The following is a 16,253-nucleotide window of genomic DNA, read 5'->3' on the forward strand; positions in this document are numbered from 1 at the left end:
TTGGGACTCGATCCCAAGACTCTGGGATCATGACCTGAGCCGAAGGCAGACGCTTAACCATGTGAGCCACCCAGGCGCCCTCAGCTGGTTTTCTTAATAAAAATAAATGTATCCGTGCAATCCTTACTAAAAGATTTATTTCTTCAGACACTTTGAGTCAACTTCTTTGGAACTTACCGATTTGTTTTATAACCAAGATGAATCTCAGGAAACTTCCAAAACTAATTTGGAAAGACTCAGATATGGGGCACCCACAGAAGGCTAGTAATTAGGCACCCGTTCAAATGACAGTCTGTAAGAATTTATTCAACGTGGGTGCCTGGGTGGCTCAGTTGGTTGGGCGACTGCCTTCAGCTCAGGTCATGATCCTGGAGTCCCGGGATTGAGTCCCTCATCGGGCTCCCTGCTCAGCGGGGAGTCTGCTTCTCCCTCGGACCCTCCCCCTCTCATGTGCTCTCTCTCTGTCTCATTCTTTCTCTCTCAAATAAATAAATAAATTCTTTAAAAAAATTTATTCAACGCATCCTAGTAGGGATGGGGAATGGCTGAAATTCTGTGAATAAAAGCTATATACGTCTCTATGGCCAAATTAAGGGATTTATTGTGCGTTCTAAACATTACAATTGATCTTGTATTGGAATTGCCTATTGTTCTGTAATTTTTCCTTTGAAACTGTTTTAAGCTGGTCCCACACAATCACAAAGGATCGGGTCACTCACAACCATTCTCCCCAACTTTTTTTTCACATTATCCACCCATAGAAAATGAGACTATTTGCACAGTAGGCTGAGGTAATCTGGGGGAGATTTGAGCATAACTCTTTGGACTTGGTGTAAATTAAAAAAACCTCATTATATTTTCATTGTTTTATATATATAACATGATGAAAAGAAGATATAAAATATTAGGGAAGATGTTAAATATTGAACTTGAATTACACTTCCCCCAACATTTTTCTGACATATTTTAATGAGAACCTTGAGGTTATTTTCATGAAGGTTGCAAACTAGCCTTCTTATATCAGATTCTAAGGCTGAAACAGCTACACACAGTTCCTAATCAAGAATTTTCAGATGCCTGGGTGGCTCAGTTGGTTAAGCGTCTGCCTTCAGCTCAGGTCGTGATCCCAGGGTCCTGGGAATGAACCCTGAGTCAGGCTCCCTGCTCAGAGGGGAGCCTGCTTCTCCCTCTGCCCCTCCTCCCATTCATGGGCTCTGTCTCAAAAATAAATAAATAAAATCTTTAAAAAAGAATTTTCAATGATGACCTTTCAAATTCGTGAGTCACACAAGTGAGAAATTTTGTTCACATAATTGTAATGCAAATTTTAAAACCATTTTTATCACCCTTGAAAAATTCACAACAGTGAAGACTACACTTAAAAGAATCTAACCACTCTTTTTTCTTTTCATTGCAACATAATGCTGAAATGTATTTAATGATGGGAATGGATTTTTAATCCAATGAAATTTTCACATCAAGTACTCCAAAAATAATGATAACACTCTAACTTGGAGGGCATGAATTGGCCCTCAAGGCCAATCAGCTGCAAAACAGACAAGGCAGCCATTATCTGTGTGGTAGGCTGAACAACAAATCCCCAAACATGTCTGTGTTGCACTCCCTGGAGCCCACGACTATGTTACTTCACATGGCAAAAGGAACCTTGGGAATGTGGTTAAAATTAAGGGTCTTCAGCCAGAAGGATGATCCTGGTTATGCGTGTGAACGCAACGTAATCCCAAGGGTCCTTACAAGGAAAAGTAGGAGATAGGAAAGTTTGAGTCAGAGAAGACGTGACAACAGAAACCAAGGGCAGAGTCAGAGAGAGATTTAAAGATGTCATGCCATTGGCTTTGAAGATGGAGGAAGGGGTCATGAGCCAAGGAAGACAAGGGGCCTCTAGAAGCTGGAAAAGCTCAGGAAACTGGTTCTCCTCTAGAGCCTCTAGAAGGAATGCAACCCTGCCAGCATCTTGATTTTGGTCCAGTGGAACGCTCAGACTTTTCCCCTCTAGAACTGTAAGATAATAAGCCTGTGATAATTTTTTAAGCCCCTAAGTTTGTGGCAATGTGTTACAGCAGCAATAGGAAACTAAAACATGTATGTAAACTAATGTTGAGCCAGGACCTGGAGCTAAGCCCACAGGGACACTTACCCAACCTCTGCACCTCCCCTACCTCCAACCGCCTCTTATGTGGGCACCAGAAACACAAGCTCTCCAACAACTCCGAAGGCCCTTGTCCACAAGTGTACTCTGCCGGCTGCTAACGTAGGTCTCTGGGTGGTAGGACTCTGCCCACATGCAGCACATCAGCCTAGACCCATGAGTGCTGCATGTTGCCCATCATGCTGGCCACCCAATGGGGGCAACCGTTGAGACTCTGCTCCTCTTGGGCTGTGTCCCAGGAGCCCCAGAGGAGGGCTCAGAAGCTGCTCAGTCCCTGCAGGTCCTGCCCCGCTGCCGCCTTAAGGCTGGCATAACAATATCTTGCAGCACACACGTGGCCATTTGTGGCATCTCAGTGGACTGGTGACAACCACTGGGAGTCTCTGACTTCCGTGGCCATCGTTACCAAGTCTGGTACAGAGCAATACACCATGGTTTCTCCACTTCCGGTTTCTCAGTGGAACTGGATCTAGACTTCAGGCAATGATCAACTGGCAGGTGACAGAGCTGGTGGTGCAATATGCATTTGCACCGTGAATCTCGCACCATCCACAATACTCAAAGAAAGAGATCAGTGCCTTATACTTTGACTTAAGAGTGCTATTTATTTCAGTAAAAGGAATGAATTTATACCTTACTTATGTAAGGAGCCCTGAGTTAAGTAGTATAGTATTTCCCTTGTATTCCAGGGATCTTTTGGTGCCTTTTTATGGAGCGCTGCTTTGGTTTGACGCTTAATCTGATTCTGATAAATCTCACTTCTTACAGTGCATGTGGGTGTGAGTGTGGGTGTGTGTGCACAGGCGCACGTGCACGTACGTGTTCTCTCTTGGGGTGGACGAGCTAACACAGACCTTCCAAAGTGTCCACGGTCAGCCCAGGCCTCGTGACCACCGGGGCCAACACTGACACAGCTGTGCCAGGTGCACACATCTGTACTGACACATCAGGACTCCGTTTTGACTGATTGGAGCCTGTGCCGCCAGTTGTTAAATGGTTTTACTATAACCCTTGCTGTGCCACTTGCTTACTTGGTTGTGTGATAACACTAGGGAACTAGGGCGCCTGGGTGGCTCAGTCGTTAAACATCTGCCTTCAGCTCAGGTCATGATCCCAGAGTCCTGGGATCGAGCCCCGCACCGGGCTCCCTGCTCTGCGGGAGGCCTGCTTCTCCCTCTCCCACTCCCCCTGCTTGTGTTCCCTCTCTCACTGTGCCTCTCTCTGTCAAATAAATAAATAAAATCTTTAAAAAAAAAAGAAAAGAAATCCTTTCTCTTTAAAAAAAAAAACACTAGGGAACTAATTTTTCAAGGGCTGTGACATGAGCATTAAGAAAGGAGAGATGACCAACGAAAATTTGTTATGGATTTTAATATATCTGCGAGACTATATTAGATATACCAAGTCACATTCATAATTACTCCCTAAAGAGGTGTTTACAAACCTTCAGGCCTCTTTCTCCTTCTGAGAATCAGCAATTTCTGTATCCCAGTGCCAGTCTTCCGTGGTCCTCCCGAAACTTGTTTAAGTCAATCCTCTGTAAGCTATAAAATGTCTGCTATTTATGCCCTTTTCCCCCATAAAGGATAAGGAAGGGGCCAGGAAGGCCTGTCGAGCAGGACACAGTGGCCCCTCTACTTTCTTTCTCAGATGAGTGACTCTCTTCACCGCATTTCTATGTGAACATTTCCAAAGCCCTTGTGAACGATCTGTGCAGTTACCCATTAACAACTGGGCTCGGAAGTCCTTCCCTGTGGCGTGCGTGATCAGTCTGACGGGCCACAGTGACTGGTGTAGCCTGCTAGCTCCCCACTTTGCTTCAGTGCTGGAGTGAGTGTGGGTCACACCGTCCTCGTGCTGGGAGTCCAAGCAAAGCCAACAATTCCACTCTTCCTTCCAACGCTAGCTTGAATTACACCACACAAAGGATGCTTGAGTGCTCTGAACCGATCTGTTTTATCCTGGGTCCCTTTCATTGCCTGATGGGAACAGACCAACTCACAAGGAGGGCACTGATTTGACAGTAAAGGAATAAACCTCTCTTCACTTTCTATAACTGGTGGGGGCAACATCTTCAGTCCGAAACCTGAGGCTATATCATTGTCATGAGCACGCCATGAAGGCGCATACACAAGTTGGGTCTTTCCACAATGTCAGCTTTATTCAATCACAAAGCAAAGTTAAATCACAGTTATAAAGCAGGTTCAGGATTCCAAACTCACTGACAAGTCACCATGTGACTAAACTTGACTTCCTACACAGCACACAGAGCAGGACAGAAGACAAGCCACACAACAAACAAAGACAACAGAAGGCGCAGGATGTGAAGGAACCAAACACAAAGTCAGTCTGTGGGCGCGCAGTTGAGATAAGACCCCCCCCGTCTGGTCCAGGTCCGCTCTCTACACTGACGGCTTCTTCTGTTCCAGCAGCGAAGGATCTCCGTTCTGTTCAGAGATCCAGTGGGCAGAACCTTCGGGGGTAGTTGCCTTTTTTAAGTGGTCAGACATAGATGGGTCAGGTCTGAAGAGGTTGAGTGCTGCCAAAAGCCTTCCCTTTTTAAAGGGATTTCATCAGTTTTGGGTCTCTACAGACCTCCTCTGGTTCTGCTCGTTATCAGTTCTGGGGGGTCGGCTGACGTGGGTCCCAGCGATATCTCCCAGTGGCGGAACCTTAACTGCTAGCATCATTGCTTGACACAGGCTCCCACTTGACATGAGAGACTCCACTTTGCTCTCTACAATCATCCTGCCTTCCTATCAGCCTGCTTCCTAACTCTTGGAAATAACAAGAGTGGAAACACCAAAGAGTGAAAAAGCTTTTAGTTTGTAGTCTTCACCATCCTCTCATGAAAGGGAAAGCATAAATAAAACACCTAGCAAATACATTTGACCCTTGAACAACACGGGTTTGAACTGCACACGTCCATTTACACAAAGTTTTTATTTATAAAGGTTAGTACAATACTGTAAATGTAGCTCTTCCTTATGATTTCCTTTTTTCTTTTTTTTAAGATCTTATTTATTTGACAGAGAGAGAGAGAGCACAAGCAGGGGGAGCAGCAGAAGGAGAGGGAGAAACAGACTCCTCCCTGAGCAGGGAACCCAAGGTGGGACTCGATCCCAAGACCCTGAGATCATGACCTGAGCTAGCTGAAGGCAGATGCTTAACTGACTGAGCCAACCAGGTGCCCCATCTTCCTTATGATTTTCTTAATAACATTTTCTTTTCTCTAGCTCACTCTAGTGTATGAATATAGTCTATGATACATGTAACATAAAAAATATGTGTCAGTTGACTGTTTATGTTATGGGTAAGACTTCCAGTCAACATTAGGCTATAAGTTTTGGGGGAGTCAAAAGCTATACATGGATTTTCAGTTTCGCAGGGGTTGGTGCCCTTAACCCCACCGTTGTTCAAGGGCCAACTGTACTGCATTAACAAAAAGGTGACATTAGCTTACCTTAAGGGAAGATAAAAAGCCCAGGCTGATCAAGGAGAACTAATGAGAACATACATGGACTTGGCTCAAGGGCTAATTTAAAGGGAACCAAATCCATACAGATGATAAATTACAGCTGTGTGCCATTTTAGGAAGAAAAATCATTCAACCAATACTTCACTGGGTCTACACGTGGTACAATATTGGTTCTATTAGTCACTAGATATACATGGCAACTTTTCAAAAAAACATAAATTAGGGTGCTGTTTCCTGTCTTTTTTTTTTAAAGTGCAGGCTTGAAACACTAGCATATACCAAGAATTCTATTTTTTTCTAGTTCATCTGCCTTAAATTGAGCCACCAGGACTAGGCTATTGGTTACGGCTGATGAGTAGTCTGAAGAGAAAGGCAGCGCTTACCCAGGTAATTTATCTCATCAAGTCACGGGCTGAGTCCTATAGGAATGTGACCCATTATTTTATAGGCATAGCACACATTTTGCACTGAAAATAAATCTGTATTGCAAATCAAGCATCGATACTAACTATATTACAATTTACAGGAAATGATACACAATTTTGAAGCATGATTTGAAATAAATACAAACACTTATTTTAAATAGATACAAATAGTGTTTGTATTTAAAGTAAATGATAGAGGGGCGCCTGGGTGGCTCAGTTGGTTAAGCGACTGCCTTCGGCTCAGGTCATGATCCTGGAGTCCCGGGATCGAGTCCCACATCGGGCTCCCTGCTCAGCAGGGAGTCTGCTTCTCCCTCTGACCCTCTTCCCTCTCATGCTCTCTATCTCCCATTCTCTCTCTCTCAAATAAATAAATAAAATTTAAAAAATAAATTAAAAAATAAAGTAAATGATAGAGGCATCCATCTTGGCAAGGAGGAATATTTTATCACTGATATTGTTTAGAATTACTGGAACAGGTGCTAATAAAAAGCAAACTGGATTCTAGTCAGTTTTATTATTAAAATAAAATTATTATTATTAAACTTCTCTTTCAATTATTATTAAACTTGTCTTTTGCTTCTCTCTGGAGCAGACTGTTCTCCACTCTTTGGTAGCAACTGCCTCAAATCCTTTTTAAAATGAGGCAAATATAAATGAAAGAATGCAAGCATACCTAGAAACTAAATCTACCTAAAAGATATATTTAGAAACCTCAGAATACCAGTGCCTACAGGAAATATTAAAACCATCTTAATAAATCTATAACCCATTACTGCGTGATCTTCCTTCCATTTCCCTATTTTGCTTCAGGAAGATGTAGTTGGCTCAACTCCCAATCAAGATTGAACAGCCCCACTTCCTTAGAATTTTGGCACAGCCTCGCTGCAGACATTACAATGCAGGCTGCGCCTGAACTTATTTCACACTTGGGAGACGGCTCCAGCCCTGCCCCCAGCAGATCCTCTGAGGGCAAACGCCCATGTTTCTTGGTTTTTTTGTTTGTTTGTTTTTAGTACAAATATATTTTATTTGAAATAAACAAAAACACTTACACAGCTCAACAGGTCACTTGGAAACAAACTTGCTTGATTGTATTACTGAGCAAAAACAAAGCTGAAGCACAAACACCCTTCTTTTTTGACATTTATTTGGAGATAGGTAGGAAGACACTACTTGGTTTTTAAAAAACTGACCTTCCCTTAAGGCCTGGTCAGAGAAGTGTAAACAGTGTAAATGAATCCACCATGACCAGTTGTCATATCAGTTGTCATATCTATGTTACCTGTGTATTCTGAGATCACACATACACCCACCAATATACCTGGGAAGGGTTGCTATATCACAGTTACATTTTCTTGGCAGGCAGGACTGAGGAAGAGTAATTTGGAACAAGTTTTACATCCTATTTAGAACAAATCACTAGTATTCCCTTAAATAACAGGTTACAATAGAAAGATACTGCCTGGAACGTGTCCTTTTCACTTTGGTTCATTTTTAGTTTTTGTTTGTGATTTACATAGTTGCTTGATTCACCTGCTTATAGTACAATCCTGCCACAAAATATTAAAGCACAAGATACCTATTATTCCTTCAACATCTGCATTTTTCAAGTTTTATACTCTACTACATCCCTAGTATGTCAGCAGTTCTTGAATAATAATAAATGGGTAAAACCCTTCTAAAAATGCAGATGTCTGTAACTATAAATAGGTACTAGATGGGAAGGAGACAATGAGGGAAGAGGAAAAAAGCAAACACATTCATATGCAGGGAATGTGGTTCAAGTCTTTGGATTTAAAAACAACTTCCCCAGAGAAGCTGGCTATGATGGAATTTCCAGAAAACTTCCTTTGCCCCCACAAAAGGACCTGAAAAGCCCAATCTAAACTTTTGAAAACTACAGTTATGAGATGCTATAAATGATGATCAAAGCAGTTGGAGGGAGAAGGATGAATGTGTCTTCCACTCAGCTAGTTTGTAGCATAGCCTCTTTAGCTGTTGGTGGATCAGTAAAAACCACTGAAGTACCACAAGTGCTTTGAAGGACAGGGGTAGAAAAGTACTGAGCATATGACCTGTCTATGTCAGTAACAGGGCTTCATGGCTAGGAAAATTTTCTAAACAGTAAAATGACTCCAGAATAGATCTCTCTCTCTCTCCATCATTAAATGTGGCAGAATTAAAAAAAAATTTACAAGTAGATATAGTGAAAACAGAAAATTACAAGGCAGAGAACACAAAAGAATCAAGACTATGCTATAGGTTCAACAGTATTCCACGAGGCTAGAAAACCTGTTAGCCCTGAAAGTCCTAGCAAAATATCACTCTTGTTCATAAATCACTTATTTGTCATATGACCGCATGTTGAATCCTTTCTTTCCATATCCTGAAGAATCCTACATTCAGCCTTTAAGCATTCTGCATTTCTTTGCCAACCTTGTAGCTGAATATCTTGTTCCAGTCAATTTTGGTGCGGGTAACTGGAAGCTGCCGGCGCAAGGCCTTGAATGTGGTGTCTGACATTGTTTGATAGTTTTCACTAATTGCTGTCTGATATTCATTTTCTGCATGCTCTATGATTTTAATAAACTCCTTGGCAGTTTGGACTTCATTCGAAACAGTTACTGAATCCTGTACGTCTTTATGACTAACCAACTGACCACTGCCATCTTCATAATAGTGAACCTGAACCTTAAGTACTCCAACCACCTGGGCTGTAGGTGGTGTGATGGTGAACTTCCACTCTCATCTCCAACGACCATTCCAGAAGTTTTTAGGCTGAAACTGGTGGCTTTCAATACATGCAGTAATGGTCTGTTGCCCATCTATAGTTTTAGCATAAACAGTACAGAAGCCGTTGGAATAATGATCTTTCACATAGGCCCTTAGAGCACTGTCACAGGATTCTCTCCAAGGCTTCAGACCTCCCTCTGCGTCCTCTGGCTAGGGGTCACTTGCTTCTTTCCATAAGTGATCAAACTTAAAAGAAATTTTGTTTCTTGGATCTAAAAATCTGCTATTCCCCAGGTCACCATGTTCTGTAATTAAGACCTGATCTTCATAACCTTCTATCTTCACAGGCGTGAACTGATCCATGTTATACTGGGCAAATGCACGTGCTGCCCCTTCCCTGAGGAGATTGTCATTATTAAGGAGTAGCCGGACATCATTGAACACTTCATTAAATTCCCCTGGGGGTGCATGAGTGATGAATTTAGCAGCTATGCGTACCTTCTCCTTCTCCTCCTCCGACACCCATTCCTCGAAGTCGGCCATCTTGGGCTGCTCTGGCCCAACCCGGCCAAACTCCCACATTTTTAACCCGAACGAAGATAATAAGAATCTTTTTAAACTCTTCACCTTTATCAAGGATGGCAAATTCAAATGTATAAGGCCAGGCCAGTAATGCAAATAAGTAAAACAATCAGGGGCTGTTGGCACCACACAAACTTGATACGTGAAAGGATGTGCATTTCAAAAAGTTCATAATCAGGGGGCAGCTGGGTGGCTCAGTTTGTTAAGCATGGGGCTATTGGTTTCAGCTGGAGTCACGATCTTGGGGTCATGGGATCAAGGCCCAGATGGGTTCCCTGGCTCAGCAGGGAGTATGCTTCTCTCCCTCTCCCCCTTACACTCCACTCATGCACACACACTCTCTCTCTCTCCCTCTCTAATAAATAAATAGATCTTTAAAAGAAAAAAAAAAGAAGTTCTTGATCTCAAGGATACAGTGGTGGTGGTGGTGGTGGTGGTGGTGGTGATAGTGTGTTGTGTTTCAGTATGTTTTGGAGGGTTGGTTTTTGTTTAGTTGGATTTTGTTTTGATTTGTTTTGTTTCACTGTTTTCTTTTTGGCTTTTGCTTGTTTGGGAGATTGAGTTTTGTCTGCTTTATTTTATTTCTGCATTGAAAGAAGTAATTCTCTTAATGGGGGTGGGGCATTCTAGTAAAATTAGAAGATATATTTAGAAATTTCAGGAGATCCCTGCATATAAGAATATTTAAACATTTATTTAGACTTATTAAAACCGTTCTAAGAACATCATTGTTCTAGCATTTTCTTAATGATATTCATTAAGAGAAAAAGATTCCACAATATCCTGAAGTAGAACATTCTAATCAAGAAAAAAATGAGACTTTGAGACAATGCTTATTTATTCTATATTTACTTTACTCGCAGTTTTTATTTCCACCTGGCCTCAAAGATATTTGGGAAAGTGTTTTATAATGTCTGTTACTGGTTGGAGTTTCTGTTTTATTAATTTTTAGTCTTTGTAAAATGTACTTCCTTTAAGATTTATTTTAGATGATTTTAATAATATTATTATGGTTACTTGAAAAGAATATATATATATCAGAGTAGCCCCTATTAGTGATGATGTTTAGATTATCTTTCTGCATTATTTATAACATAATTTGCTTTGCATATTTTGAAGCAATATTATTTGGTTCATAAGAGTTCATGACAGTTAAATATTTTTGACAATAATTTGTTTTATTAACATAAAAGGCCCCATAATCTTATTTAATCTCATTTAATTGGCTCCTTAAATTCCATCCTAGTATGTTTACAAGATCACCTGCTTTTAATTTGTTCAATTATCTGATATCTCTACACATTCTTTTACATTTAAACATTTGCTTCACTTTAAGTCTACTGTTTTTCGATAGCATAAGGTTGGATTCTGTTTTCTGACTAAGTATGAAACTCTCCTTCTTTTAATGAGGATATTTTATCCCATTTATATTTATCATTGCAACTGAGCTGATTCTTATTTTTATCACAGTATTCTATGCTTTCTTGGTGCTAATTTAGTTTTACATCTTTTACTATTTTGTTGTTGTTGTTTTTTTTCCATTCTATGTTCAGTTGGTTTTGATTTATATGCTCCAGAGTTCTGGAAATTAGTTTGTTTTTTATTGCACTAAATAATCTAATACCTCTGTAAATAATTCGTTCGCCTATATTTCTGTCAGAACCAAGAGAATACTGTATTTTTTTTCAGTTGCCTCTATTTGAGATAAGAAATGAAGCACATTGCTCATTCCTTCTTCCATTCTTTCAGGTTTTTTTATTAATATCATATGGACTTTAAAAATCCAGATTACTGTTAATTCATATTATATATTCCCTTTAAAAAAAAGACTGTGGGACACTTTAAATCAGCTTTTTTTTTTCACCGCAATTCTGCTTTTGCTGCCTTCAATGTAATTGTGAATTCTGCAAAGGCATCCCAGCTGTGAGCAATCCTCTCTCGATTCATCGAGCTGCCTTTTTATCTTACTCAGCTGCCTTTTCACGGCAGCTCTTTTCCACTTCTGCCTTGCTCTCCTGATTCGTAGAGGTCAAGTCCTCTTGAACTATTTCAGGAATGTCAAGAAGCCTTATGAAATTTTCTTCCAAGTTCTGTGGGAGATGATTCTTAAAGGTATGCTCTTCCACCGAGTTGTCCAGGTCATATATCCTTTCCTTAGCTCCACACGATTTTTTTTTCATGTGCTCCATGTCATTGTTCTCTCTTCCTTGAGTGAAACATCTATCTAGCCTTAGAGTTTGTTAGTGGACAGTGTGATATGCCAAGCTCCCAGGCTAATTCTTGGTTTTGTATGGGTTTTCATCTAACGATCACTGATTTGTTGCAGAGGTATCTACTTCATACCTCTTCTTCCTTGTTCTCTCATACCTGAGCCAAGGGAGTACACGAGAGACTGGAATTCCCAAAATGCACTGCCTGTCTCTGCTCCTAAACTAGTGCTTTATTTGCACACACACACACACACACTTCATGTTCAGATAATTTTTGAGATTTTCAGGCTCTGCCTAGATATGCAAAGTTGGGAAAGGAGACACCTGGGGAAAAATACATACTCTTCCAGCCTCAAAGAGGGAGACATAAAAAGTATAACTGATCATTTTCAAGTTATATAGGACCTAAGTTCATATAGAGAGAGGATAAATGATGGTGGGATATGTAATATCTCTTGACATTTTTTTAAGACAGTCTGCTTTGGAAACAACTCTAAAGCTGGAGTAGTTTTTCCTAGTCAAATCCCATCTGCTTTATGATTACCGTCAGTCCCTCCCAGATTCTGTTACCAAGTTGTCTAGTTTGGGTTGGGGGTGTAAACAGTCATATTATACTGGATATTTGTGAATATTTTAGTAAGAAATAAAGTATAAGTCTCTTTAAATATTTACTGGCTTCCCCCCAAACACGGCCCCTGAAAGGTTATAGGGTATCCTTTCAATATCAAGATCCAAGGTTCTACACACACACACACACACACTATTCCTACCAAGCTGTTCAAGATTCCCTTCCATCTAATTTTGATGTCAATGATGCAAAAAATCTCTGGAAATCCATCAAAGAAGCTTCTGCCAAAAAAATCTCAGGAAGCCACTAAAAGAAGTTTCTGCCATCAGGTGCTTAGATTTACTCATATATCACAGTGGCCATCCATATGTTGGGGAGTTCACAAGGTGACACCTAACTTTCAAACTCAGATCCTAAGTCCACCAGCCAAGGAAATACAAGTGCTTAAGCTTGCCTGCTATGTTCCATCCTGTTCCCTCCTTCCACCCAAGAAATGGATGCTGGCAGATGGTCATTCCCACAGGCAAAATTATGGTCTTGTTGTATTAAAAACTCATCCCTATGCCCCCCTTGAGGATAGTAGGCTGCCACCAAATGCTGTATGCTCCAGAACATGACACCATATGGTTGCCACCATAGCCAGAGGCTTAGTAAATGTTGCTAAATTGCAGACAATTCAAAGACACGCCTCTATTTGCTGCTGAGACCTCAGTCTTGCCAAAAATCACTGCTTGCCCCCAAAAGCCCGGAGAAAAGATGGCAAAATCAGGGGAGGAGTGCAACAGCGTTACTTGCGCTTCCAAATGCCAAGGGAAAGGGTGACTGAGGAGCCCGGCAGAGTCAAACCCTCCCCTCCAACACATCAGCCGTGGAGGTCCCAATAACCTTGAGGTCCAAGCAGTCTCAGGAGCAAAGCAGGGAAAAAACCAGACTTGAAAGCTCCAGAGCAGACCTAACCTCAACACCTTCCCTGGAACCAACGTGATGTCTCACTAGCACTTCACTCAAGGGTGTGCGGTCAGTGGCCCAGGCTCAGGGACAGCAAGCCCTATGCAGCTCCTCTGGCCCTTGGCCCTCCTGCCCCATCTCAAGCAGTGGGCAGTAACCCGGCCTTGCCCAAGTAGCCTCTGCCATAGACTCATTCACTTTGTCTTCCTTCCTTCCTTGCCTTTATTTTATTAAAAAAAAAAAAAATGTTTGGAAAGAGACGTCAAGCTGTTTGGCCAGCTGAGCAATCTGAGTTTCTGCAGATTTTTAAATACTCCTAATAAAACAGACCCCAAAGAATTACAGCCACCATTATAAGAGGCATGATTAAACTGTCTGGGCATGATTTGATTCTATTATATAAAAGCATGAGAAAAAAAGATGAAACCATCATCTGTATCACCCCTGGGGAGAAAAAGCACCTTTCCGGGGACACTGAAGACCACACCTCCACTCACAGAGAAAGTAAAAGCCATTCATGGTCGTTAACAATCAATGAGCTGGCCACTATCAGAGCATTTGGGGAGGACTTGATAATTGTGCCTGAAAAGATGGTAATTTACATGAATGTGGACCGTGAAGCTAAAAATGAAGCTTTACTTATGAGCCGCCTGGTGCCTGCAGACTTCACGAGAGAGTACTTGGTACACAGTGGTTCCTGCAGGGACGTCCAGTGTCCCTGTGGCTCCGCCATCAGTTGCCAGGGTGTTGCAATTCTCTCTTCTGATGAGCTTACTTGACTTGAAATTTGGAAATTTCAACAAATCCTGGGTCGTCCCAAGGGAGGGTGTCCCCATTGTCCATTACAAGTTAGGGAGGAAAACTGACTTGCTTATTTGGAAGTTTTTACTATTCATTCCTGGCTTACCCCCACTCCACACCTCCAACACTCGTGACCCACCAGCCTGCCTCTTTCTCTCTGCCTCTGCCTCTCATTCGCTTTGTCTTCAGACATATATATGATACCGGCACACTGGGAGTAGGTGAAATTTTATATGAAAGGAATTCGAGCATTTGAAATTTAGAGAGCATTTTGGTTTGGGTTGGTCGATAAGAGGTTTTAATTATTCTGATTTTATTAGTAATTTATTTCTAATTCCTTAGCCACCCATAGCACACAGATTTAAGAAGACATAAAGGGGGATGCCTGGGTGGCTCAGTCGGTTAGGCATCTGCCTTCAGCTCAGGTCATGATCCTGCGGTCCTGGGATTGAGCCCCACCTTAGGCTCCCTGCTCAGCAGGAAGCCTGCTTCTCCCTCTCCCCCTGCTGCTCCCCCTGCTTGTGCTCGCTCTCTCTCTCTCTCTCTCTCTCTCTCTCTCCCTCTCTCTCTCTCTCTGTTAGCTAAATAAATATCTTTTATAAAAAAAAGAAGGCATAAAGACTGAATGTACACTGACTCTATTAAAATTGAAACTAAGCCTGCTTTCATAATGCAGTAGAAAAAGCCTTGAACTCGAAGTCAGCAGACCTAGAGTGTACTCCTTGGTCTGTCACTACACATTTCTGTGGTCCTGGAGGAGTCATTTTCACTACCTGGGCACTGCTTTTCTCATTAGTGACACTTATGTAAACTTTGGGGTCAAGGACACCTCTGAGAATTTGATGAAGCTATAGACCCTCTTTCCAGAGAAATGCACAGGAACACAGAATTTTGCCCACAATTTCAAAGTTCCCCATAAAAGCTCCCCACAAAAGCCTACCTAGGGCTCCACGTGTATAAGCAAACCACAGGTCAGGAGCCCCCGGACAAGAGCACCTCGACAGCCACTCTGAGCTCCAAGTTGCCACAACTTGGAAAACCTGGGAGCAGCAGATAATGCTGAAGAATCTACTTTAGGAGAAAGAGGGGCAGGAAGAAGAGAAGGAAAAGTAAAGGAAAAAAGAAACGAGGAGGAAAAAGAAGTACTTTTTCCACTAACTTGAAAAACACTTACAAATTGAGTCTGAAAATGAACACTTAACTGAATTAAATGCAATATAATTAAATGTCATGTTATAAAGGAAAATGTGATATAACATTTTAACTCATTTAAAAGTTATACCCTCTGGAGAACAATAAAATGATTCATATTAAATAAGACAAAGAAAGGAAAATGGAAGCAAAAAAACATTTACTGTATAACTAAATGATGATCTCAAAATAGGATTTAAATACTTGGAATTGTATGAAAATCGAATTAATCTTTACTTTTTTTTAATCATCTGTTTTCTGGGACTCAATTCTTAAATCTTCTTGGAAAATAAGCCTTGTCTACAGATGGTTTTAGTTCCACAAAAATACATCACTACCTCCATTTTTGAAAATGCAATTTTAATAACTCCATATAGGTATTCAATCTAAAAGATGTAATTACCTTCAGATGAATGTCTTGAGCCAAGACCCAAGCAGAATGTAGCCTCTTACAAATATGATGTGAACACTGAGCCGGAGAAGCCATGAACTCAACAGAGAGCACACTGGGCTCCAGTCGTGGAGATGGGGCACCAAGCGAGTCCCCTGCCATGTCTGGACCTCCATTCTTTCTTCTGCAAAACAAAGGTGTTGAGCCTGATTAATTCTAGGCTCACCTCCTACACTGCTTTGACACCAAGTATATCTTTATGATAACCCCGAAGTCACTGTCCTAAATTCACAAAAGGGGCCAGAAGTGGTTTTCTTCTAAACAGGTACTTAGGCATCTGTGGCTCTAAAGATCCAAATTGAGCAGGGTAGTAGAGGTAAAATAGAATCTAACCTTAGGCCAGTTCCCCGATCATCCTGTTTAGCTGCTGTAGATCTCCCCAGAGAGTAGAGAAGAAGCAAAGAGGAAAGAAGGTCTATGTTCATCCTTGAATATCATCAACTCGTAACTATTACTTACTAATTTGCCCTTCACATTCTGCTAGAAGAAATAAGTCCAATAGTTTCCCACCTCTAAGAACTTGTAACCTAAAACGGGCAACAGCAAACTAGGCAAACATAAATATAGCTACTTTAACAGGACTGGTAGCAGAGGTTGTACACAGAGAGGGGCCAGGCTGGGGAGGGGAGTGTGAAGCAATAGGGAGTGGTGGAGACTGTGGAAACCAAAGCACTGAGTTCACAAAGTAGATGC

At 41.4% G+C, this 16,253-nt stretch overlaps 1 pseudogene; it reads right to left on the reverse strand.

Moving 5' to 3' along the window:
• Nucleotides 1-8,401: 8,401 nt before the first annotated feature.
• Nucleotides 8,402-9,373, reverse strand: LOC112839809 (F-actin-capping protein subunit alpha-1-like; annotated as a pseudogene).
• Nucleotides 9,374-16,253: the final 6,880 nt, after the last annotated feature.

Source organism: Callorhinus ursinus, unplaced genomic scaffold, assembly GCF_003265705.2.
Source record: "Callorhinus ursinus isolate GAN/ISIS: 27379988/994484 unplaced genomic scaffold, GSC_fseal_2.0 scaffold23, whole genome shotgun sequence".
Classification (NCBI taxonomy): domain Eukaryota; kingdom Metazoa; phylum Chordata; class Mammalia; order Carnivora; family Otariidae; genus Callorhinus; species Callorhinus ursinus.